This window comes from Thunnus thynnus, chromosome 2 (assembly GCF_963924715.1).
Source record: "Thunnus thynnus chromosome 2, fThuThy2.1, whole genome shotgun sequence".
NCBI classification, from domain to species: domain Eukaryota; kingdom Metazoa; phylum Chordata; class Actinopteri; order Scombriformes; family Scombridae; genus Thunnus; species Thunnus thynnus.
This window is the reverse complement of record NC_089518.1, coordinates 17757159-17784899: the sequence shown is the minus strand read 5'-3', so window position 1 is coordinate 17784899 and position 27741 is coordinate 17757159. Positions and strand designations below refer to the sequence as shown.

The window sequence follows — 27741 nt, the reverse complement described above, 5'->3', positions numbered from 1 at the left end:
GTAAATTTGAGGTACTTATTTTTGCAATGGTCAGAAATAATGTAAACAGTCAATGAACAACAAGATACATACATAAATTATAACATACAAGATAGATGTGCACAATTTGCATGTGCATACATTATGTTGTACATACATACAGTATGTCCCAGCATGCTTTGCTGATAAAAGTATCATGTCATCTCCTCTCGAGTACATGTGTAAGCTGTAAATAATGTAAAGGCCAGTCCCTCCAACTCCTCTCCTTCTCTCTCTCTCCCTGTCAGTCCCATCCACCATGCTTTTCTACCTGCTCGTTATTCATATCACACACGTGGTGGGTACTCCTCACTAGGAGCTATCAATCCAGCGGATAAAAGATAGTCTGGCTGTGGGAGAAACTGAGGAAAGGTGCACCTCACAAGTCAGAAAAAGAGATGTGTTCTGGAAAGGTGAAGCATTAACGAGCGAGAGAAACAGAGGAGTGCAGCGGTGTAAATGGCTGAAAGATGAACCGGTAGGAGAAAGAAAGAGAGCGAAGGAGGGAGATTGGATGGTAGATTTAGAGAATGTCAGACAGGAAAAACAGTTTGACAGCAGCATAGGGAGTCTCAATAGAGAAGAAAGGGGCTGATATGAAAAAAGCAGCAGGAGAGATACGATACACTATATATGCTACAGGAAAAGAAGGATGGAAATATAAATAAATAACACATGATAGCACATAGATAGGTAAGGAAATGCTGCAAGGCTCAAACAACAGGGAGCATAAACATTTCTCACTCTTTTTCCAAAACAATTTCTGATCCCTTTGCGTTTAGGAAGCGAAACAGGGTGCGTGTTAGGCCAGACAGGGGGTGCCACTCTGCTTCCTGGCACCGACAGCTCTGCAGAGTCACGACAAAACTCTGTCGAGGCACAGTGAGGAGATGGGGCAGTATGTGTGTGTGTGTATGTGTGTGTGGGGGGGGTGTGTGCGTGTTCTTATATTACAATAAAGTCAGACCCCAGGACACGACAGCTGTCCCTTTTATGCGTGCTGTTGAATGAGGCTTGTTTGGCGTCTTATCTGTCAGCAGGTCTGATGACTTCAGTTGCTGAGTTCAGTCCAACGCTACACCCCTCATCCTCACAGCCCAGAGCGCCACAGAGAAACTGATGAAACTAAAATATGCCCGACAAAAACACAATAGGTTTTGATGCCTCAGTGCTCTTAGTAATAAAGCATGTTTTCCTTAAGCCAAAGCAATTCTGACAGGTTTAAAACTTACATAACCAAGACCTGTAGGGCTCAGAGAAAAATAACAGTATGTACAGTATGTGTGCGTGTGTATATGCACTTGTAGTCGGGCATATTAATGTATATTTAGAGAACATGTGGTGATTGAGGCAATAGTCTGCACAATTTCATGCTTGTGTAAACGCAAAAAACGCCCCAGCTCTGCTCTTGAGGTAACAAAAACACAGACAAACGTACAATCACCTTCTAAAATGTGTCAGGTTGTTTCTTTTCTACACATACTCATGCACACAGCACACACACACGCACATACATGTGATAAACAAACACACCCATGCGATGCCTCCATCCTTGCCTGAATCTCCTGCGTTGGCATGTCTGCGCCAACGAACCCTAGAGTGTGCACCATCTGTCTACTCATTACTCACCACACATCACGGAGCATACACATACTGTGTACACACACAAACATGCACAGCAGAACATCAGTTAAACACATATACATGCACACGTAACATTTCAGCTATAACCGGTGCATAACATGACTGGCAGTGGAGCTGACACAAGCTCTTCTACTCCTGTAGTGTTACCGCCGGAAGAAATGGGGTAGAGTCTCGTATCAGTGCTGGAAAAAAAAGCAGGGTGGCCTTGGCAAGCGGGCAGACAGATGGACAGGGATAGAAGTGGCAGAGGTAGAGAGACAGGCAGGCTGACGAGCACACAGACACAAAGGCTGATTTATTTATTTTCATACCTCATTGTGAGCCTTTGATATTTACTCTAGAATTCAAATCGATAATCACTTAAACAAATGTAAAAGCAGCCGCAGCGAGTACGCTGCGCATACAATCACAGGGATCAACCAATCTCTGTCCCAGCAGGAAATAGAGGAGCACACAACGAACAGCTTGCCACAGGTGGCACACACATGATGCTTTTCACAACTTCTGCCCTTTTGTCTGATTGTTGTTCCTCCCCTTGCTCTCAGTCCTCATCCATTTTCCTTTCTCTACTCTTGCTTTCTGTCTTTTCACCTCTTCTTTGTTTTAACCTGAAAGCATCATACTCCACCCTCCCCTTCCTCTCGTCTTTTTTTTTTATCCAATTGAGGTCTCTGTTTACTGACTCGTAGAACCACAAGAGCATCAAAAACTTGGCTTCATATTTTTTTGGCGCTGTGTGTGTGCCTGATACTGCCTGGAGCTCTCTGCATGCTCACCTACACATTCATTGGCTTTCTCTTAGGTCTGTTTACAGTTGAGATATTACATGACTGTAAAGACACTGGCAAAGATTGATACCTGTGTTTGTTTCATGATGATATGATTGCCAGCAGGGTAGAGCTTAAACTGTAAGATGATTGGGGATGGGGATTCCCAACCCAGCTTTTCTCTACTGATAACGATTTTGATACGTCAACTCAGGGTACCTGCCAAAACCGAGTACCAATCCAATAGCTGTTCTCTCTATTTCCCAAATTTAAAATCTGAACGCAGCTGCTAGTGGAAACACTGAATTTTATCATAAAATTGACACATTTTGTGGATCAATATCAGATCCATTTAAAGGAATACTTTGACATTTTTGGAAAAATACTAATTTGCTTTCCTGTCGAGATTTAGATGAGAAGATTGATACCGCTCTCCCATCTGTGTACTAAATATAAAGCTACTGCTAGCAGCGGGTTAGCTTAGCTTAGCTTAAAAGACTGGAAACAGAGGAACACAGCTAGCCTTGCTACCAACCAGCACCTTTAAAACTCGCTAATCAACACGAACAAGACGGTGCGTTGTTACAGGAGGTTGTAACTTCCATGAAGTCTTGTCGTCACAGAGAGGTTGCCAAATGACCAGATGAAACTCCAGAAAGTTACCATACCTAATATTCATTATAATTAGCTTGTGCCAAAAACTAGCTTAGCAAACAGGCCTTGGAAGTGATGTAAAAAAAATGCCAATGGCATTAATTATAGACAAGAACCATCAGTACCAATACAGAGCAAGATGAAAAAAAAATCACAGTAAATAATTAACAGGGCTAATTAAAGTCAGAACTCAACAAATATGCAAATGAAGCTAGTAGAACAAGGCCAAAGTGCAAACATAACAGAAAAAAAAAAATCCCAAGGAGAAACAGGACAAATCAAAAGAACCTCAGCAGAGGGATTTGCAGAGAGAGAGATGAGAGCTTTAAGTCAGGGTAAAGAAAGGATAAAGGGATGCAGTGATGTACAAAGGGCAAAGTCTAGTTAAAAGCTGAGTAGCCCCGGTGGCTGCCAACAGCAGAGGTTAACACACACTGGGAGCCAGGCCAGACACAGCATACCCCCTTCTGGGAGACTCGCTGCTTCCCCCGGATCTATAGATGGATTTATCTCACGGCTGTTTACTTTTGTCTCTGTCGCTGTCTTTCTCTCTCTGTGTGACTTTCTCTCTCTCCAATTCTTGGCTATGCTCGCTCTATCACTTGCTACTTGTACTACCGCCACCCCCCTGCCTGTGTCGATCACATATCCAACCCTACCTCACTCCTCCTTTGAGCTTTCAGTATTCCTTGGACGGCTTGTGTTTCAGCCAGATTGCCAATTTGCCCATCTCAAATTGAGCATCACAAAGACAAGCGTGAAGACAAACTAAAAGTAATCAGTCACTTGAATTAGAGGACATTTGAAGAAGAAAACCCTGATTGATAGAATTAAACTTGTATTCCTCGCTCTGAATTCCCTCAAGTAATTTAGTTCTGAAAATACATTTAAAAAATATGGATGTCCTGTTGATAAAATTGCAGCCCTTGTTGTAAATTACACATCTCAGTTCTCTAACACATTTCATGACCAGTCGTTTTAATGAAAAAACAAAGGGGTAAAGATTTTTTTCTTACCTGGGTTTACCTGAACATTCTTACCTAATCTGTGCAATTTTTAATGAAAATAGCTCCTAGCAAAAATGTTTAATATATTCAGTGTAATTCTGCATTATAAACTTACAGAAACATGATAAGATTTCAACACTATAATCAGCTTACAGATATTGAAACAAAGTGACCAATTGCAACCCCATAATAACGTCCTGTGGTGGTGTAATTTAGTCTTTAACTTCCCATCATCTCTTTTTCTTTCTTTTAACATCTGTGTGTATCACTGTTATCAAGTCTTTCCAGTCTTTCAAGATTTACATATACTGTACATAAACATGTGTATGTGTTCCTTGTGTCTGTGTATGTTGTATTTTATGGATTCCTCTTTGCATTTCCAGATTTCACAATTACACTGTATGTCTTTTCTCTCTGTATGTATTACAGGTGACTATAACTCAAGCACAGGCAACAGGCAACAGAGTTCATGACCTCCCGACCATTAAGTCACATAAGCAGCTGTCTCATGGTTGTGAACGAGGCTATGGCTGGAACGTAACATTGCTCAGTTCCCAATATAATCTAGCACGATGCTGGTTCACATTATACACGAATTCTTTGTGCTGCTGGAATGTGAATTACACTCCGTTCCCTTTAGATAATTTGTATCTAGTAGCTGCAGATCAATAATGACCGAGCTCGGTACATGAACTCAGCCCGTCCATGAGCTAAGATTGTACACTCCATCATTTTATAATACATCTAATGGTGCAATATTCAGCAAGGGCAGAAACGCATGTGTGGGTCAAATACATATCTCTTGTCTTTACTGTATGATGTCTTTTATCCGGGACAGAGACATGACTGACCAGGTCTATCTGACCATCCACTAGACAAAAAGGGCTACTGATCAACTATTACTGACTCACGACCCCTCTACTGTTTCTTTAATCTGAACATTTTCTTGTTTCTTACTCCTCTATGACTTTGGATTGTGGACAAAACAAGACATTTGAGGACGTCATGTTGGTGTTTTTGGAAACAGCTCTGAGCTGTAGTAACAGCTGCGATCTTTAATCACAGTCTAGTACGTATAGAGCAGTGAAGTTATTACTTGTGGCCAGGGTTTCAAAGTGCAATCCTTTTTCTGGACAGACAATATTAGATGTCTGGCAGTTGGATAGACATAAAACTGCCCCAGTTGACTCATCAGTATAAACAATGAGACATTGAGCAGAAGGTTCATTGATTAAGGCAAGATTAAGAACATGTACCTCAAAAATGTTAAGATATGCCAACTACGAGTCCCAAGGAGATCTGTGATTATCCGATACAGCAAGCTTAAAATTCAGTAGCCAATGTAGCACTTATGGCTTGGCTGAGGTTGGAGGTTGACCTCTGCAGAACTCATCAATACATTCAGCGTTTTGACTATTCCACTTTGCTGTGTGGGTGCAGGTATTATTACTGTTCACTGGGAATCACTCATTGGAAAAAGCAGTACATTTGACTCCTCGTTGATGATTTCTTCCTGCATGACTGTTGAACAATGGTGTAAAATTGTCGAGACCCTCACTTTTTGATTGAGTACTACCTTTTTTTTTCTGCTATGAAATTCCATATAGCTGGTCACGAAAAAGCTTGACATGACTTCACATAATCTATATTTGCAAAAGACATCAAAATATCTATATTTGTGTACTTGTCCATGAGAGCAGAAATAAACACTGTCGAACAAATATAGAGCCAGAAACGCAGGATACATCACAAAAGCTACTTTCAAAGTTTTAAGATAGGAAAGGCTTTTCCTTGAACAACCCGGGATTCTTCCCCCACACGGTGTGTCATCATAGCAGCCTACACTCCAGACCTGGAAAGAAGCCCACACTCCAGACCTGAGCGTTTGTAGTAGCAAACCTTACAAGTTTCACCCTGTGATTCATCCTCTTTCATTAGAACTACACCCACATGCACGCTCATACAGCCACAGGCTTTTATTATAACCACTGATAGCACATTGGTCCCTTAGAACTCATTCTGGTGAATTTTTTGATGAGTAAAAAGTTCAGCAAGAGCATTTACTATGAAGACTGTCCCTGACCCCAGTTCCTGAGATTTGATGATTAGGACACACACACAGTAGCTCTGCAGTGATATTACAAGGCTCGACTGCCTCTCTTAACTAATTAGTCAGTAGAGTCTTGGTCAATTAATCTATGAAATCCCTGAGTATTAAACAAATAAAAACATGTTAAGGTGATGAGTAAGTATAGTTGTCTTCTTAGGAAGGCAGGAGACATTTAAGGCAGCCATTACTATAAAACCAGACGGTCATTCAATTCAACCCAGAGTACAGCATGTCTTCCATGACCTACTATGTAACCTTGCATTATTTTCTCTCTCTCTCTCTCTCTCTCTATATATATATATATATAATATGGGAAGAAAAGTATTTCTCCTCATGGGAAAACTGAATTGTGCTAATATTGTTGGATGGTTAGGTTCGGCCCCATTGACCACTCAGCCTTTACAGACATAGTGTCGGGTGATATAAATTGTTTTGCCATTGATGTGGACTGCTACAGATGTATTATGGAAGAACAAAGTACTATTTGTGGGCCAACTCTAAAGATGGCAATATCTACCCTCATATAAAAACAAATCACTTTCATATATATAGAAAGTCACCACAAGCACACACTGGCTGCAGTGCGTACATGTAGGAGTATACATACTCAATGTAAGATGCTTTATTAAATAGTCACACATTTCAATAAAATATTGAGACAATAAATAAGATAGATAAGAAATAAGATGTTCCCCTGCTTTGTTAAGCAATTTAAGCATGCTATCATTTGTTAATTAACACTAAATTAAAAGTACAGCTGATATCAGTCAGGACCAAAGTGGTGGACAGACTGACCAACATTGCCATAAGTAGAGCCACATTGTAAGAGTCCCTAAAAATCCTGTAAGAATTCCTATTTGAATGAATACAATAGAAAATACAGTAGTAATCCTCCCTGTAATGCATTTGTGTGCAAAAAGAACAAATGAGTAGGAGCGACAGGAGAGACTTTATGATTAAATCTCAGAGCAGATGAAGAGACAGACAGAAAGAGATAACAGATGGCTGCTGGAGAGAAACATTCCCACCTTCAAGATGATGACTGACACTTCAGTGCCACTGCTAAACAATAATAATAAAGCTCTCTCTCTCTCTCTGTCTGTCTCTCTCTCTCTAACAGAGAGAATAGCAAATGATCACAGATTTCACTGGCAGAAATGTCTCATGGGTATAACTGTCTCTGCACCGTTTGCTATAAATAATTTATTGACATTAAGTGTGTTTCCATCCATTTCCTGTTTGTATGTGCATTTTCAATTTACACATAAACCTGAGTGGAAATGCCAAATGCCAAAACAGTTAAAATATCGCAGAGAGTTTTTAAGCTTGGCTGGGGGTGTAACATTTGATATATCGATAAAAAGAAAATGAAACGCATGGAAATAGACTTGGAGAATAATCCATGACGTGTATGAAACAATCCCCTCCACTTAAGAGACGAAAAACAGCAGCAGACGAAAACATCAGATCTTTGTGGACTGTGGAGGAGGCTGTAATGTTCTTCAAATTAATTAATTAAATGAATACAAATGCCATATTTCCACTATGTTTTGGTTTTCCATTGTTTGAGGTTTGACTGGCACTATGTTTTTGGAAATTCAGTTAAAAACTGTGCTACATTTGGATGAAAACGTGACTAGTATTTTGATTAGCATACTTGGTTGCATCGTCATTTGTTAATGAGTATTTCTGATCATTTTCAGCATTGTTATGAAGTGAGTTTACGATAAGGGAGGACACAGTATCCTGTAGCATCAACGACATAAACAGTGCCATCTGTTACATAAACGCATAAACAAATGGCTGCATTTGTGCTGCATGACCTCTTATAAGATGACACATCCATATTGATGTGGTGGGTGTGTGACTTCACACGCAAGGACATAAAAAGATAACTGAGCTGGGTTTGGATTTGCCTGTGCTGTGTCTGTGATGAGTGAATATTGTCCTGTCACTGAGGTAAAGCAGTGTAGTAAACATATCACATCAACAAAGCAAGACAGAAATCTCTATTCATTTCAACATCTGTTCTGACTGCTCTGTTTAAGAAATAGGTCATAAAAACTGACTTTCCTTTCATACAGGATCAGAGTTCTCAGCTCGGTAATAATATACTGTAGTTATAGTAGCACAATAGTTAAAATCAGAGTAAGTGGCCTTAAAATAAATGACAGTCACACCATCAAGACATGAAAACTCACCGCTGATTCTGTGGAGGTCATGGATGCGAGTCCCGCTTCTTTCACAGCAACAGATAGAGGACTAACAGAGACAATTGATGTGTTTCTGTATTAATGTGCATGAAAGAGTAATTGTGTCTATGTGCGTCCCACTGTTACCAGTACGTCAGCTGGTGTGTCAACAGCAGATGCGCACACCAATGGGAACAAGAATACTCGCTGAGGCTCACAGCTTCAGAGGTCACCATAGAGGGAGCAAAGTGCTAATGTCAATTAACACGTTTATCGGTGAACCTGCCTCGCCCTGACAGCCGGCCAGGATGAATAGGAATACGACCCTCCTCACACTTCTTAGTATAGAGTTTCACAAGGCAGCAGTAATCCCCAGTATCTCTGCTATTAGTCCTTGAGATGGTGAATGAATAGAAAGAGATGGAGACAAGACAGAAAGACAGAGTGACAAATGAGACAAACGTACAAACAGAGATAGAATGAAAGCGACAGGCGGTGAAAAATTAAATGAAATGAAGTGAAATGAAAAGCAATGTCCTGACTTGGCACGCCTTTTTATAGAGACTATGGCCTGTGGTCATAATCATGACTTGGAAATAGCAGCCACCTGTTAGAGGTGGAAACTCCAGCACGACACAGACTGGCTGGCAGGCCTCTGATGGGAATTGGAAACAATTTACACCCTATGTCACTATTTGTCATATAGAGACAGAAGGCCAATCATTACAGATGTCTGTCATTATATTAAGATTAGAAATAGCTACTTATATTACATATATGTATAATTCTTTATCAGAGATGTCCTGAGACAGTCCTAAGGATCAGGGTCAATCCAGGCATATTTTAATGAACCAGATCAAATGTCAGACCTACTTTACTGTACTGTACTGTACTGTACCCCTCTGTGTTTGTCTACATTAGCCTGCTGTTGCAAAGCGGCTCTCCTTTGTGACAGTGTGATCATTTTACTCATGAAAATGTTATGAGTGTTTCCTGTTCCAGTGTGAGAGACTAAACTCAAAGGCTAACAACTCTGTTTTTGATCTTTATAGAATAGAGTCAGCAAAGAGCAGTGTACAAAACATTCAGGTAGCAGCTTCTCATTTTTTGCCGGTGACAGACATTGTTGCTGGCAGGTCATATCAGCTGTCGTTAATTGATGTTGATTTCAGGGGTAACTTGATGACAGGCAGAAATCTAACTTGGCTGGTTTCAGCTTTGTGAGACTTGTGGAGAAAGTAATGTGATAAAAACTAAATCAGTCAGTTTACAGTGTTAGAAATAATGATTATAATGAGCATAAATTGCACATTTGCACATCAAAGAGGGGCATCTGCCCAAAATATCAAAATTTTGAAAAAAGGACTAGATGTGTACAGTAATGACTTAAATCTTTTGAAAAAACATGAAACAGCACAAACAACACAATACTGCCCTATACAACCTCATGTACAGTAGCATCATATAACATAACACTACATTAAACAAGAAAGAATAGGAAAAAATAATATTATAATAAAATATCAACTGAATACTCTAAATATATTATTAAATAAATATCTATTATTTCTAACATATGTCTGTTTGTCTGGATTAATCATAATGGAATTAATGATACTTTGAATGCATTAGGCAGTTACACGGCAACGCAGTTCAAATGTATACAGACAATCACCAGTGTGTTAGATGTCACTCCATGAAGAAAAAATTTCAGTTCCTTATTGACTAAGGTAGGTCCATTTATAGAAAAATCTTTCAGTAATTACATTCAGTAATGTGTGAGCATTGCTAGGCAATATCTAAACAGGAAGCGATCAGCTAATTGTAAAACCCTCACTAAGGTTGTGTTAATTCTTTCTTAACTTCTTAGTGACTACTAGCTAGTATCAAACTAGTGATTTACTAAATCACTTAAGTGTTATGTAGTAAACACTTAATAATTAAGTCTAAATTTGTTGCTAGGAAACATCTATAACACTGTCCAAAAAGAAGCAACCTACAGTACGTAAACAGGAAGTCACCACAGCATCACAAGTGTGTTTTAGAAGTATTCATACAGTTTACAGTGAGAGGGAGATATTTAATTATGTTAACCCAACCTACGTTATTTGAACATTTAGTTATTTGTAATTTTGGGAACAGTGTTTTTTCTGTGAAATGTAATATAAAGTCATACATGATCAAGCTAGCATTAGTTTTGTTAGTTGGTTCATTCAGCTAGCTTACACAACAGTTACACCAGACAGTTAGAAGGTGTAATTATCTAGTAACAACTAATCTCTACATAAGATCTAGTTTGTGTGGTGCAAATGATTTTAATTTAGTGATGCATAAATCCCCACTTAGTAAACACACTGGTGCCAGTCAGGGCACATTTTAATGGATAGGATAAAATAAACATTTACATTATAACTAACCTTGTTATGTTTGAACTTATGAGCAGCTGGTGCAGTTGGCTCCAGGAGAGAAAGAGACACAGACGTATGCAAATATCAAAGACATTTGAAATTCAATTTGCGTGGTTCTCACTGAGAAATTATTCATCTTTTTTTTTTATTTTTGGTATAAAAGGTAAAAGAATACCTGACAACTAAATCATCCAGCTTTTGTTTTTCCACACAGAACATGGGGTATGGAGATATGCTGATGGCAAAATCTGTTAGAAAGACACGTTTCAGTTTCTCTCCCTTCAGGTACGATTTTTAATTTAATTTTGTTGTCTCTTATCTACCTTTTAATTAATCTTTGAATATAAATGCAATACAAGGGATTGCTTCTGGAACACACAGTGTATGAATAATGCAAGAATGTGATGTAGTATTACTGGGAATTTAATCAGTTCAGTGTTTTTCTGTTTAATGACTCTTGTCTTAATGACTGGTCAGATGGAGACATCAGGCAGCAAAGGAGAGGAGGTTCTGTATCTTATGGATCAACAGAATGGTGAATAAACAAGTGGAGAAGCGAATCGCAGAGCTGCGGTCGGAATTCCTTCTCATGAGACGAGACTTGAGAGATGAGTGGTTGGCTGAACTCCTTGAGTTGATAATAGAAATGAATAAGGACTATACGGATAACACCAAAGAGGATAAAGAAGATGAAGAAAGTTCAAGTAATATGTTAGATGCCTCCGGTGATGCTGATACCAGTGATAACGCCGGTGACGAGAACTCACAACCGGCTAAATGTGAGCAAAAGGAACCCCTATTGATTTCATCAAATGTCGCTGAAACCAGCCAGTTGATGAAAGAATCAGCGGAGGAGGAAAGCTCAAAGTCACACCCAAAACTCTCCTTTGTTATGGGGGATATAAGATGTTTGGAAGAGGGCAGCGTCACGGCGGACAGAACGAAAGAGGAGGAGGCTTTGCTGATCGAGAAACAATGGAAGGAATGGATGGACAGACAGGAAATGAAAGTAAACCCAAAGCAAGTGGAGCCAAGTGACCAGCAGAGTTCTGAAAAACAAGGGGAGGCGGCACTTCCTGTATCAGAGAAACAGATGAGCCAAAACGAGAAAACGAGAAAGGAGTGGAAAATTAAGACATATCTCAATGACCTTTTTAATACTCGTACATCTTATAAATGGGAGAGATTTGAAGATGAGGACTGATTGAATCAACTCAAAACCTTTTGCCATGCTTTACAAAACACCAATGATTTCATGACATTTCAGTGTTGTGTTATATTCTGTGAATAAAACATTGTGCATAAATATTACTATCTCCAGCTTTAATAGATAAATAATGCCATCTCTCCCTCTCTGCAGTGTGTTGGTGCTGCAGTGTGCATCAGTGTGATTTATGAGTTGGTTAGTGGTGGAAAATGATAATGAAATGTCTTGGTAGACGTCTATGCACCATATAAATGTGCCTGTACCCAAATTACCTCCTCTCTTCATCGTACTCCCACCTCATAACACTTGGAACATTAAGGTCTTATGTGCCACAAAAAGAAATCCGAAGTTGTGAGATACAGTCAATAGTTCACCAGGGAGAACAGTTCTGATGCCAAAAATGTATGGCAGAGATACGGACTGAATGTTTCCAGACGCCTACATAAACTTTCATCTATCAGGGAATAAATATCTCAACACACATACATTTGAAACCATCCCAACTTCATTAAAACTTCAGAAAATGGCAGTTTTAAGTCACTGATTTATCTATTCACTGTTCAAAAGCAAGTGAAGAATCCTGAAGGTTCCAGACTTTCAGAATTAGTCAGTCAAACAGACACAGATGTATAATGCAGATCTCTCTGACAAAGAAAAACCTTTAATCAGTTGATAAAAAAGCATTGCCAATTTAAATGACTTCTTAAAATTTTCTAGTAGGTACACTGAGGCCAAAGAGAGACAGCTATTGGCAAGCTAATTACACAAGCTCTTTACAGTGGAGAGGAAACGCTGCTAGCACTCAGGAAACAGTCCAAGATGTGAGATTAGGCTGAGCACCGCATTGAGACTGGACGCTGGTGTGAATGAGAACACTCACTTATTTCAGCACAAATCCAACAATATCACCAACAATTGTACTCATAAATGCAAGCACACCTACTTGTATGCACAACACGCACTTGCATGCATTGAACATTATTAAATCAAGATAAACCTGCAAAAGTCTCTAATTGTGCATCTGTTTCTCACCACATCCCCTCTCTACAATTCACAAGTCATAAAAAACAGCCAATACTCATTTTTTTATTTTTAATATTAAAAAAATCTGATAATATATTGGCCAATCGTAAAGATTACATCAACAACAATTTTGATACGGAACCCTTAAGATTTAAGAATAATGAGCGAGGTACATATTTAGCGACATGTTACTTTTGTAACTCAAATATGTGCTTCTGACCTAACAGTCTGTTTGGCTCCAAACTGGTTTGTGAAACAAGATAAGAAGATGAGGTTACAACCACATTTCATTAAAACACAACAGCCATACTTTTATATTCATTAGAATTACTTGACCTCATCTATGTAGAGTAAATATGATTTATGCATGAATGATGTCCAATAACAAAAACCTTTTTAAGCTATTGTACAAGTGCCTTTTAATCTCAGAGAGAGATTGCAGAGTGTGCAGACAGCAGTGCAGAGTGTGCAGAAAGTGGCCTTGGTTTGATATTAATGGAAGGCTAAGCATATCTAAGCCAAAAGCCTCACTAATCATATCCTGCCAGTTTCCTCACTTTCCAGAGAGCCACATCAGCTTTGTACCAGCAGGTGGCACTAAGTCCCTTCCATGCTGGAGCCAAATTCAGCAGCTCTACCAGCAAGGCCTGTACAGACAGTTCATGTTGATACAAACCATCATGTCATGATTTATGTCTGAAAAGTGACAGACATTGATTTCATGCTGTCATGATGCTAATTTCTCTACTAACAGATTGAGCTGACCATCGGCATCCTGCAGCAGCCTAAAGCATCCCAGAATGAAAGCACAGCAATACTGAAGTGATGTTGCTCTTTTCGTCTCTAATAATGCTGGTTAACACAGCACAACACTGTGATGATCATGTGCCAAAATGATGTTGCTCTCACACAGTCAGATCTCTGAATAAAAGTATACCCAAGAGAAGAAGACTTCACAGAGACACTCGAAGAAACAACATTTATGAGCCGATGAATTTGAGCTTTTGGAGATTAAATGACAGTTCTGATTGCAAAAACATGAATTAAGTGTGTAAATTGTCACTTATCTAAAGCAGTGAATTTAGAGGACCTATAAAGTATGTTTAACTGACATGAAATGCACAAAATGAACATTAGCTGCCGTATGCACAGCTGTGCCATTGTCTCTAAATAGATTTTCCAAATTTATCCATGCAGGAGCACCTGCATTTAAAAACAGACAGCAGCATATCAGATTATTCACAATTTTATCTCATTGTCAACTCTAAAGAGATATCTGGGTTAAAAGACTGATTTTGGTTGGAGCACCACTTAAAAGCTTCATGATGTACCACATGATGTACCACAGTGACGCTGACCAGCCACAAAAAACACTACTCCTGTCCTGATTCACTGATGCACCACTTTAGATGTGATGAAGGTCTGGATTTTAGATTAATGACAGACTTTGCCTGGCTACATGTCTGCCATCTGACCAGCTGCTCCTAAATTATTTCCTGCAGTCATCACACCCTTTTGATTTCTTTGACAACACACCTCAGAGAGAAAAAAAACTTATCTTTCAGAGGGCCAAGTCAATTTCAAGTAACACTGGCTGGCTATAAACATCATGGGGCACTGAGCCCAAAGTGACACCCTTCAAGCACCAAGATACACACACACATACACACTTCCTTAACAGGTTTTGTGATGAGCAACTGACAAGAGAAAGCCACAGCAAGGTAAGAAATGTCTTAAATCGCACTGATCTCTCACTCTAAGTCATAAGTTATGAAGCAGTTAAAATTGTGTCATTGTATGCTTCATAAAAAGGACACATCCGCAGGCATCTAACGTGCACAATGATTAAAATAAACAAAACAGGCCTTCATGTGAAAAATTCTCTATATCTAGCTCTACTCAGCCATGATGGGGTGCATCCTTCCACACCGATGTTTCAGAACAGCAGCAGTCATGTCTGCAGACTGTCAGTTAGCTTCATGTAAGGATAGCAAGCCAACAGGCAAAGAATCCAAAAGCTGCTTAAATTGAATTAGTCTGAATCTCTTTTGTCACCTTTGTAAGAAAATTCAATTTGCCACATTAGCTGATGTGCTGTGTTTGACCTGTGTGTTTCATGTCAATAACAAAAAAAAGGGATGGGCTTGGTCTAGTAAAAGAAAGAAATAAAGTCCACCGACTGTTAGAGCAAAATGAAAACTGGTCATGTTGATTAACTAATAAAGGCCTCATCCTTTAGATTCTTCGGTAAGCAATGTTTCAGTAAGACCGATTACAGAAAACTCATGATTTAAGGACAAATAACGTACCAGCTGATCATAATTTTTAGGGAGACTGCAAATATTTAAGTGCAAAACTGAAAATAGTTTACATTCAACCGGGAAGGAATCCATGAAGCAGTTGAATTGGGATTCATTGTAGAGTAGGAAATGTTAGTAGATGAACCGTAGTTAATATCAGGGTCAAAATCTGTATCATGACAAACATTTTCATCTCTGTTCAGTTCAAATGGATTAAATAACATAGTGTCATGGATTGTAAACCTATGTTTAGTGATAAGACTGTCAGACAAGAATGCAAGAACGTGCGTGGAAAGGAAACAATGAGGCACAAATATCACAGATCCATGATTACAGTAATTACAAGATGTCATTTTAGGAACAGGTGTACATTTTAAGTGAAACCCATTTTTACAGTGAACAGTGAATACCTGAACCAATGGACGTTTTGGCATTTTGAACATTTCTTTTTCTGACTCATGTAATATTTATAGGTAACTGTTTTAAACAAAAAGCATATAAAATAGTTTCATAGTTGCACTCAATCTAATCTGAAGGGGAATCACTTCCCTGTTCCTTACAGTGAGTAATCAGCTTATCATATCTGAGATAAGCAATGTCTCCTGTTTGTCTGGCCTCTTTGGTTGCTGGGATCAATTCCTTGCATTTCTGTCTAACAGATTCTGAGTAGTCTTCATTAACAAAGATGTCTGGTCTATCTTTATATCTGAGAAACCACTATTGGTCTCCTTGGCCAGGTGGTTTCCCAGAATGGTGTACATACTCTAGTTCTATATGCTTGTGGTCAAGTTTCAGATTTTCTGCAATGATTTTTCTGATCTTTTCCTCAGAGTGACTTCTCATGGTCAGTCTCCAGAATCCCTTCAAAGATCAAATTGTTACGCAACAATGATTTTCCAAGTAATCAAGTAATATTTTGATCTTTTTTATTTTACTACTCCGCACATCTCCTTATCTTAACCAGTCATTCAAGGGTCACTTAAATATGTTGTAAGATTAATAATCAGTGTATTTGTTTGACTTTGATTGTTTGCGCTCCACACTACTGGCTGTAGGTACTGTTGATGATTTAGGAATTGCTCATTTTAAGTTGCTCTGGGCATTAGTTAAGTGCTTATATTTAATTTAAATGTTGAGAATCATTACGAAGTAAAGCCCCTAAATGTAGAATTAGAAAGACATTTAGGTTTGCCTTGAGCAAAATAAACCCCACTGTGGAATCATACGGACTTCAAAATACAACAGTTAATCAATCCAGTAGATGGTTAATGGATATTTCATAATCTAATGAGAATGCTATCCAAAACACCCAGGCACTCTCTCTCTCTCTCTCTCTGTCTCACTCGCTCTCTCTCTCTCACACACACACACACATCAATGAATGACAGGGTGAAGCTATTCAGTAGCTAGATGAGTGGACACACAAACCTAATCTCAAACACTCAGCCATTACCACTATACATATTCTGAGAAAAAAACACAAAAATGAAAGAGAAAAATTGTTTGACCTTGTTCATTAAACACAAAGACACTAAGAGCAAATTATTAATATAATGATGTCGTCGAGTTTAGTACTCTTCGGAGTAAAGATCCAGGAGTAAACACATGTTGAAAGAAATACCAGCCAGATCTTAAGATGCTCACTTGTCTTGGAACATTTTGTGTCGCCAGTTTGTCACAGCAAATTGAGCTGCAGTGAAAATTGGCAGTAAGCTATAACTCTAAATCGGTCCTTTACTGTAGCTGCTCAGGTCCACCTTCTTCTGTAACCACCAATTCACTGAGTGCTTTCCAGACATTACTAAAAAACAGTCAAATGAAAAACTTATGTGTGGTGGGTTTAAATAAATGGCACCTCCTGAATTCCCCACACTCACAGGTTTCTCCCTCTCTCTCTCTGTCTAGATCAATACGGTGGCTTTTCAAATGATTACAATGACTTCCCAGGAACCCACATAGACACATAAAAATGTTCCCTTGAGTTCAAATGGCTGCTAACCAGGAACAGAGTAATTTGGTGTTCTGAAATAATAAAGCATAAAACACTCCACTGTCCTGGGTCTATATGTTGTAGGAGGAAAACCGCTTGTTCTTTAATTCTGTTAACTAATCTTTGATTCTTCAGGAAAATAAGAGACAGACTCCCTGGATTCCTAAGTTTGTAAGAGCAGATCCTTGGCCTGCAGGGTTCGATCAGTGATGCTCAGCAGAGCATCACTGGTCAGAAAGACCTCCTAGAAACCATTTCAGTAAGTTGAATTACGACACAAACTAAAAGCATGAAATGACCCTAAAAGCTACTTGGACCGAAGGAAAACAACTCCCACCTTATAGATGGAAGACAGGCTCTTATCACCAAAGCCATAAACTAATCCACATTCCTGAGGACTTTGTGAAGCCCCTTTCAAATCTGAGACAAACCTGAAATTCATGTAAATGAAATATCTAACCATCATGTAACTTATATCGTGTTATTTGTCATGTAAATACAAGAAGAATGGTATAACTTTCAGAGGTGTATGACTATCTATTAAAGAGATATAAGACTTAGATTGTATTATCCTTTTATACTAACAGGTAACTGCTCCTCTATTGACAAGAGGTAATTCCCTTATGTGAAGAGTTAATGAATGTTTAATAACCATGTATTTGTATTTTAAGAGTTTAACTTGTGATCTATTAACCTCATAGACAATCATATTTTAGTAGTTAAATTAGACAAGTAGTTTGGTTGAAAGAATGAAGTTTCTAAAATAATAGGACTGTAAAGATAATATTTGAAGGATTTGAGTTTAAAGTTTCTTTTATTGTTAAACTATAGTCGCGTTGAATGCTTTTATATTATGAAGTAAGTTATGTCAACTTATATTTAAATATGTTTCTGAAAGTGATCTAATCACATAAGTGTTGCCTGACTTTATTTCCTTTCACTATAGTATTAAACTTTATTTCAGTAAATGGTTTAAGTTGAAGTTGAACTAATGAAGGTTGTATGCTTAGACATCATGAAGTGTTAATATGAAGGATAATGTTTGTTATTAGAAGAACAGACTTATCATGAATCATGTAAATTGTTGAACTGTGTTTGAATGGCTTTACAAATATGATACAATCTGACAGGACCGTTATTAATCAGAAATGTTTGCTCATGAATGCTTGGACACTATGAAAAGAATGTGTTTACAGCTTTAATGTGAAATAATAGGCAACAGTGACTTGAAGTGTGAGTTTTTGCATGTAAAAATTTTTGCATAAAAAAATTAGATTTCACCAAATTCCTTTACTTCAGGAGGTGCAGGCTGCAAAGCACCAGCCACACCTAAAGCCCCTAAAACAAAGAATATTTATCAATAATTCGGCGCGAAACCCTTTAGAAAACACCCAAACTCCTCCCGTTTTATTCTAACTTATAAAAACAGCCTCAAAGGAAACTCTTAAGACGTCTCTTTTATTTGTTTTTCACCCAAATATATCCGTAATTAACCTTTTATTGCAACAAGTTAATTTGTTTTGTTTCATTAGTAACATTAAGTCTCGTATTTCCATGTACAGTAATTTAATTTGAAGTAAACACGTACAGTATTTTATTTTGAAGTAGACGCCGCTGAGGACTTGAGCGTAGTCAGACTAAACTTTATTCGACACTCAACTTAAGTTACTACAAGCCAACCAAAAACCTGAATCTGCAACTCAAACCCTTGAAGAAGAAGAAGACGAAGAAGAAAAGAAGAAGAAAAAGAAGAACGCTTGAAACTGCTCTCTGAGAGCAAGACTGCAACCCAGCAGTGAAGCCGGCCTGAAGACTCTGCCAGAGCAGCCTGGAACGGCTCGATTCTTTACCGGCATTGAACGCCTCTGCATCCACTGAGATGCGCCACATCCCACAGCTGATCCGGGCTCTTCCACTGCACCACCGCTGGTGATGCTGCGTCAAACAACGCTGGACCTGCCGAGATGACGCCTCTACCACAACAAGACACCTCAACAGTAAGGCATAACATGGCTTTGTGATAAAAAATTAAAGAATTTATTTAGAGAAGTTGAATTAGCTTTTTCCTTAGCATTTCCCGGTACGACACGTTAAGCCTCGAGTCACGCACCTCGAGCCACTCTTGCTGAATCATTTCCTTTATTATTATTATTTTTTTTTTATCATTCTTAGGCCTTATTTATTTGTTTATTTACATTAATTTCTTTTATTATTTTCTGTATATTATCTGTATATATTATATTATCTATGCTTTATCATGTATCCTCAAGACGTTTAGCTATTAATAAATGTCTTCATTTATCCTAAAAGTGTTTGCTTGTTTCTTTGAGCTGCAGTAAACAGAGGTCACAGTTTGGGACAAGAACTTACGATTATGAGACTGAGTCATTGATTTAACTGAACAAGGGTTAGTGCTCCCTCCTGGCACTAACAATCCCTAACCAAAAGGAGGTGGTGCCCTAATGACGAGGTCATTCATTAATTAAGTATTAATACTCCTACAATGTTTACAACTTCAGTAAGTGACAGTACGCAACTGTTACATCAATTTACCATTTTGCCATAAATCTATGTCAATAAATTAATTGAACATTTAATTGATAAAAGAAAAACATAATAGCTGTTCTGACAAAGTGAATCTATGTAGAAAATATATGTGACATAAAGCATCATGCCCCATTTTATCTTCCACCTGATGCCATCATTCAGCCAAAGACAGGAATACCTTATTACTAGAAACAGTACAGAACTGTCAGAATATTTTGAATTTGGCATCTAAATACACTAATGTGAAACTCAAATGTGGTATCAGGGTGACAATAAATAAATCAGCTCATTTAAAAGTCTTGAATAGGGATGAGAGGCACACATGTCTTCTCGATATGCAGAACATCCAACATACAGCAGAGCTCCTATATTGATCTTAATGGGCTACAGGAACACTTATGACTCAGTTGGGATAGCTTCATCTATGTAGCAGGGAGGCTCATTTGCAAATATTCAATATGCACTCACCACTGAGGAAGTGGGGTCTACATTGAGTTGCAAATGATCTATGTTTGATTAGCATAGGGAGTAGGAAAAACATCCCACAGCCTTTGGTCATCATGTGTTGTTTTGACCACAGAGGACGGCCACAACCCACCTGTGCCATATTATTGTTGCCTGTCTGCCTGGGTTTGTCCTCGCTTTCATCTCGTGTAACCAACCCACTTTTAAAAGCTGTCATATAACTCAGCTGCTGGGTTGTTAAATTTCAAGAGCGATGAGGTTGTAGGTCACAGAAAAATATAATAAGTAGCGGACACAAAGGCTTTGTTTGGGGCTCTTAAACGAGAACATTACACTGTCACTCAACGTGGCCTTTCTCTCAAATGACACAAACACTTACCTGTTTCCTGATATCCAACAAATATCACATAGCAGGCTATTGTTGGACGTCATGTGTAATTTAACCAGCCCTCCTACTCATACGCACACATCATATTCCTACGCTGAGCCACTGCTTTGTTCTGACTCGATCTAGTGATGATTAATCTATGTGGGAGGGCAGCATTAAGAGTTAGAAAGCTAATTCCCAAGCTCCATCTATTGATTTAAAGGCTGGCTGACCCATCTCTACCAGCTCTCTCATTACTCTGACTGACAATCATGTCTGCCACCACTTCTAGCCTTTGTAAATAGGCAATATTTACCAGTAGCATGCTTGATCATTACATATTACTGTAATAAGAGAGAAGGAGGAGGAGGGAGTTTGTTGTGAGAGTGATACCAGAGCAGTCTCTTTTTCTGTGTGTGTGTGTGTGTGTGTAATGCTGCCATTCAGGATGGCGCGTTGGCACTCCTGAGTCATTGAGCAATCTACATTGTCACCTTGCTTAACCTTGTTTACAATAACACCCAGGCGCTCAGACTAGTGAATGTATGTCTGTGCGTGCATGTGTATACCTTAGCTGCATATACTCAAGGGGAAAATTCAGTATTTTTCAAACTGGACCCTATTTTCTCATCATTTTGTGTCTAAGTTACTAATGGGAACAACAATTTTTTAAAATTGGCCCAATACTGAGTGAGAGCGCTGCAGCCGGCAGCCGAAATGGGCTGCAATGTAATCCTTTGGGGCAACAGCGCCCCGTCAATGTACGCCCACTAAAAATGTGTTCTTGCCACTGACAGGCTCCAGGTTGTTATTATTAAGTGTCAAACAACATCATGGAAAGGATCCCTACAGAGAAATTAAATGTTTTTCTTTACATTTCTCTTGATCCGGTTTGTTTGTTGTTGTGTCTCTCCAAGTTTCACTTAAGGAGAAGAGAAATCTTGTGAGAGTTGAGTTGTTATTTGCAAATCTTTAAGATAACACAAAGCCTCCTCCTCCCAGCACTCCTCTGAATATTTAGCTGATTTCAACAACTCAACTCTCGTGAGATTTCAGAACGAGACTTCTCCTTGAGCGAGACTTGGTGAAACACAACAACAAGCGGACCAGATCATGCAAAAGGTAAAGAAAAATGTTGTTTTTTCTCTGTATGTTGTAATGTTGTCAGACACTTATAATAATAATCTGAGCCTATTACATTGCAGCCCATTCTACGGCTGCCAGCTCACTCAATACTGGACCAATTTCAAAAATTGTTTGTTCTTGTCCATTAGTCCTTTAGACACAAAAAGATGGGATAGGGTCCATGTTGAAAAATACCAAAGTTTTCCTTAAACAGAGTGTGTGTGTGTGTGTGAGAGACTATGTAATGGGGCTGGCTGAGACTGGTGAGAACAGTGCTGGAGGGTAACACAATGTCACAGTGCAGAGATCCCATCTTGCAGTACACAGACTGTTCTTCTGACAGGCCTAGATACATTTTGGATTTGTCCTCAGAAAGCTCTTGTAAAAAGAGTGTTGTTATCAGAGAGACTAATACTGGGATCAGAGGAGAGATAGATAGATTAGATAGATAGAGATAGACTAGGGACACAGAGCAGGTAAGGTTATCCCTAAAGGACATACTGAGGGCTGATGAGAGGAGGAAGAGGAGACTCATTGAGGGCAAGGACTTGCAAAAACACACAGTTTGTGACCTTGCTGAAGGAACACTTCAGACAAGGTACTGCATGATTGACAGGAAGAGATGATCTGAACCAAAATAAAATAAAATAAAAAGTTGCTTTTGATGATGTAAAAGTTATTCTGGCTGTTGAATTTAAACCTGAAAGGCTTAAATGATGAAAATTAATTAACAGTATTTTTAAAAATTGTGTCTATTACAGCCTCTACACAGTGAGGTAATTTTAAGCTAAATGTCTTAGGGCTTTTTTTTAAACTTTTGTTCAAAATAAGCATTTAGGAAGACAACAATTTTGATTGTTTTTTGTAAACATTAGTTACAGTCATAGTTGAATTTGATAGCTTTCTCAATATAATAAGCATGCTATACACAAGTGTTCGGTGTAGATAAGATATTTATTTCCCACAAACATCCAGAGGTGACTAATATAGTAGCACACCAGCTTCCAAAATGAAATCCTCCTAAAGCTTTTGAAGTGTCCAGTTTTTTTGTTTTTTTTTACTGCCTGTTTCTTCTTTTTGCCACTTTCAACCACTTTCAACTCTTGCAGTCAACATACACAATCAGTTGTTTATACAACAGTGATTAATATCCATGAATCTATGTATTGCATAACAGTTCCAAGAATAAAACAAAGCTTTGAGGCAGATTATTTGAATCAGGAATTACTCAAATTCAAGTAATTTGACTAAATGATAAAAGATAAAAACATCTTTAAAAGGACAATATGGAAACAACCTGACAGGACACTATGTCCAGAGGTACAAGTAAAAGACTCACAACCGACAAATAAAGACTGTTATTTAAGTGTTTCCAATATCACTTGTGATCATTCAGTCACAGTGAGCTGCTGACTCTGTTTATTGCCTCAGAAAACCTTATATAAAGATTATTCTAGTGAGTTCAGCACAGTGCGGTATACAAATTTTAAATTTGGGGGGAAAACAGAGCTTGTTTCAGATCAGTATCAGATACTCTGAGTTGAGGTATCAGAATCTGTATAAAGGAGAAAAAGTTGGATTGGTATGCAGGTCACTATTTCATTGCACAGCTAACAGGTAGATGCTACATTTATAAATATGGGCACTTCAGGTTTTCGATGCACGTCTTTAGATGTTTACAGCTCTTATGAAAAAGGTGAAGCAAAAGAATTGGCCCTCAGTTTCAGGCCTTTAGGAAACATTGCAAACAACTGAGCCACCATGCTGCCTCATTCAAATAAAATTAAATCTACATTTGCTGCTGATAATTTGCACTTGTCTACAGGTAGAACCACTCCTCTATCACATGTACTTCACAGATTTCCATGGCAGAAAAAAAGGCACACTCATATGTGTGGGAAGCAGAAACCTGGCACTAAAAGACACTTAATCACAAAGTGAGAGCTAAAATCCATCAGCATCTCCAAATGGTGTCAGTCATACTTCACATCTCCAATGTGTTTTTTTCCAAGTTCCCGTTGCCCAGACAGCTAAGAGGTCAGCATCAATCATGTGCTTGTCAGTGTCTGTTACAACCGTCGGTCCCCCCGGCTGTAATGAATCCTAATTTAAGCTGCCATCAAGACACTTCCAGAACAAGGCCAAGGGCTGTTTTTCAAGTGGCCGTGATGCGGCTCGAACAACACAAATCAGATATCGGCAACAAAAAAAAAGACACTTTTTCCTGCAGCATTTATAACACTCATTGCATTCATTGCACTCATTCATCTCAGTCATTGCCATATCAAAGTGGACAGTGTCTAAAGTTATCTGATATGCAACATGTATGGAGATCTATTAAGCTACTGTATATTTCATGGGTCAGATCAATTCATTAAAAGTAAAGTGTTTGATCAATTGTTCCACTTCTCTTGTCCTAACTTTTCCATTTGAGAATTTTGAATTTAAATGAGGCTTTAGAGATATAACACAAATTCTGAGATTCACAGATTCTGCAATTACAAATTATTTACCGGTATTTATTCTAATCAGTGAAGCACTAACTAAAAGCCTTCAGTTAGTGATTTACAGGGATGAAGCTCTTGTCCTGCCCATGTTCATCCAAAGACATGTGTATTCTCTCCAGGCACTACCATACACTTTATCCATGAGGCGGCTACATGAATGGGAATACCCACCATGCATCTTTTACATCTGATATATTTAGCATTAGATTGTGGGTGTATAGTCTCTGTGACACAAAAACCTACTTCCCTGGTTCATAAGTGTTGAATATTTTAAAGTACTCCATATGAGCTGCGCTGAGCATAAGGGAGGATGAAAGAAGGAGGGGGGGAGGTCTGAATAAGTACTGCAAGCAGAGAACTGAATCTCAGAGTAAAAGCACAAAACAGAGATTGACATTTTTTCTAAAAAAAAGTGTCACCTGTTTTGTTTGTCTTTCATCTAAATAGGTATAAGTTACATGCTGTATACTAAAACCAGTGGAGGAAGAAGTATTCAGATCCTCCATTTAAGTGAAAGTAATACTACACTATGAAAATACTCAATTACAAGAACTACATTGAAAATATCATGTAAGTAAAAGTAAGGTATTATTAACTAAAAGTACTCACAATGCAGAAAACTGGCCCCTATGAGTGTTGCACTATTATGTTTTACATTATTGGCCATTGATTACTGTGTAAGTAGCATTTTATTGTAGTTGATCAAGGTGGAGTTAATCTTAACTATTAAGCATAATGTTCAGTTTAACCTAACAATGCATCATATTATATGAGATCATCGCATGTTTTGTTTGTAAAATATTAATCTAGAAAGTAACTACAGTAGTAACTTTATCTGTGAAACAAATGTAGTGAGATATAAGAGCTCTACAATATGTCCTTCTGATTAGTGGTGGAGTATAAAGTATATGAAGTATAAAGTAGCATGAAATGGAAATACTCCAGTGGAGTACAAGTACTCCAAATTTCTACTTGAGTCAATGTACTTGGTTACATCCCATCACTGACTAAACAAGCTACACAAATGTGAACACATATACTGTATTTCAGGGAAAAGCACAACAACCACTGATACAAAGCCATTGTTTGGTTCATATCTGTGGTCAAGCATGGAGACAAAGTATGATACAGTGAAATTGACTGGAACTGAGAAGAAAACTGGACCGAGTTATCAGCTTGATCCCACTTATGTCCATTTAAGAAGCCTATTGGTGTGGATGCAGCCCTGCCAGTCTTAATACAGCCACAATTCAACACCATGGACAGCGACACTTCCAGTGATGAAACATGAGAAAGCAGGCAGCTTGACATCAGAGGGGTGTATAAATCACTGCACTGCACAACAGAAGTACATGCTACTCGTAAAAATAATGTCAAAGCTTTAACTACTCACCAATAAATAAAGTCAGTGTCGCGCTAACTAACCAGACCTTCCGTGTGTGAAGAAACATGGGCTGTCGAAGTTTGGTGAAAATGTCTGAAGACACACCAAAAGTAGCTGTTTCCTTGGCCAGCAGCAGTTTCTGGTTTTCCTACTGGTTGTGTTTTTGCTGATATTAAGTACAACTGTTTTTTTTCTATCATCTAGTTACTTGTCACAACAATGATGGAGTGGACAAAAACTACTGTGCAATCTGACTTTCAGCTCCATTTACATGTCACCGTATTGTTGTTTTCATTGATTGTTCCTCAAATTTGGCTTTGATGTATTTCAATGCAATTTCATTTTCATGTATTTATTTATTTATAACTTCTTTCAAAGATATTTGAGGGGGAGGGTGGTGATGATTTTATGTATCTCTACCATTATAACTTAAGCTAGTAAGATATAGGCTGGTAAATTTAAATCAATTTACTAGCAGTACACAGCTAGTACATTGACTGATTCAGAGTGAAACTGGGGATGACCGGCTTGATTGCTTTACAGGCTGAAAAAGTAACATGTTTTGTTTATGAGGCCAAACTCATTTCAGTTGCAATAGCCTGTAGTCATATACAAGGGATTTAAGTTGTCTCTCCACTCTGCTAACACAAGGCTCTACATAGGTAAACATATGTATTAGCTCACTGGCATTTAGGACCTGCAATTACAATTGCTTTTTTGTTGCGATCTGGTCAGGGTAGGCTACAGAGAAAACAAAGCTGTCTCCAATCAATACTATTTTAAAGTAATGTCATACAGGACACAAGGCTTCAAGAAAAGGTCAGTCAGGTAATGATAGAAGGAAAACTCTGCTGAAGACTGAGAGCCAGCCACAGAGCAGCTGCATGGAGGGAATAAAATCAAGAGAGTTTAGCTCAATGAATATGAAATATCCATTTACCAAAGGTATAGGGGTGACTTGGATAATAATGCCCCACTTTACTTCAATAGAAAGATGAATGTATGAGAAACTTTGTTGAAAACTATGTAAAACCAAAAGAAAACTAATTAGAATATGAAATGGAGGAAGAGACCAAAACAGGAAAATCAAAAAAACAGATTCAAAAATAGATCCCAGTTTATAATGTGTGCTTTGTTTTTTGCTTCGTAATGTAAGCATGAAGCCCGTTCAGACCACTGAACAAAATATGATTATGAAACATAGGTTACCTATGGCATTTTTTTTTTTTAGATACAAAACACATGCCATTTTAATAAAGTACACATATAAAGGTAAAGCCATTATCCCTTCTTCATCTTACATGTCACAGCTACATCTGACAAAAAGAAACTGGTTATTTTTAAAGGATTATTGGGCTTTGAGACAAGTGAAATGTCCAGTGTGCAAAAGGGACTGCAACTTGATATCAGGAAGATGTTGCATGTTTTTAATATAGCATTCACCCACATACACAGATACACATAAACATATTCAAATCCACCTGCCCTGCACTGCAAGCAGCTGAAGTAAAATGTGTTTATTCTTTCCTCCAACAAGTCGATAATGAAATGACTCCCAGAACTTGGCAGTAATCCCCTCCATCATTCACTTTCCAAATCTTTATTCTTATTTATGAGATTTTGGCTTGGAGCTCTCTGCTCTCATTTTGGTAATGAGCAGTGATATACACTCACCTAATGCTGGATTGGTGGATGACTAGAATATTTTATTGTGGTAGGAAAGTGTTTAGGCAGCACATACTGTAAATGCATTGTCAACATGCACATGCCCAAATACAGTATGCATATACGAGTATGCAAGCACAAAAATGCACATTCACCGATGTGCCACAGGCTGTGTGTTGTGATTTTGAGAATTTCACTGACTTCCTTCCCACATATTTGATCTCCACCCCCTCATCTCATCTCTCTTCACCTCATCTGTTATCATCTTAATTTTCTTATCTCAATTCACATCATCTCTCATCATTCTTATCTCATCTGACCTCACCTCTTTAGCACCTTTATTTCTTCTCACAGCTCATCA

General features: G+C 38.3%; 1 protein-coding gene and 1 long non-coding RNA gene across 4 annotated transcripts in view; one reads left to right on the top strand and one right to left on the bottom strand.

Moving 5' to 3' along the window:
- The window catches only part of LOC137195262 (multiple C2 and transmembrane domain-containing protein 1-like), a 163552-nt gene that overhangs the window by 116625 nt on the left and 19186 nt on the right, over positions 1 to 27741 (bottom strand). The window lies entirely within an intron of this gene.
- Positions 10032 to 12108, top strand: LOC137195329 (uncharacterized). The gene is made up of 3 exons (XR_010931108.1): positions 10032 to 10122; positions 11015 to 11085; positions 11278 to 12108. It is a non-coding gene; the product is annotated as an uncharacterized lncRNA (long non-coding RNA).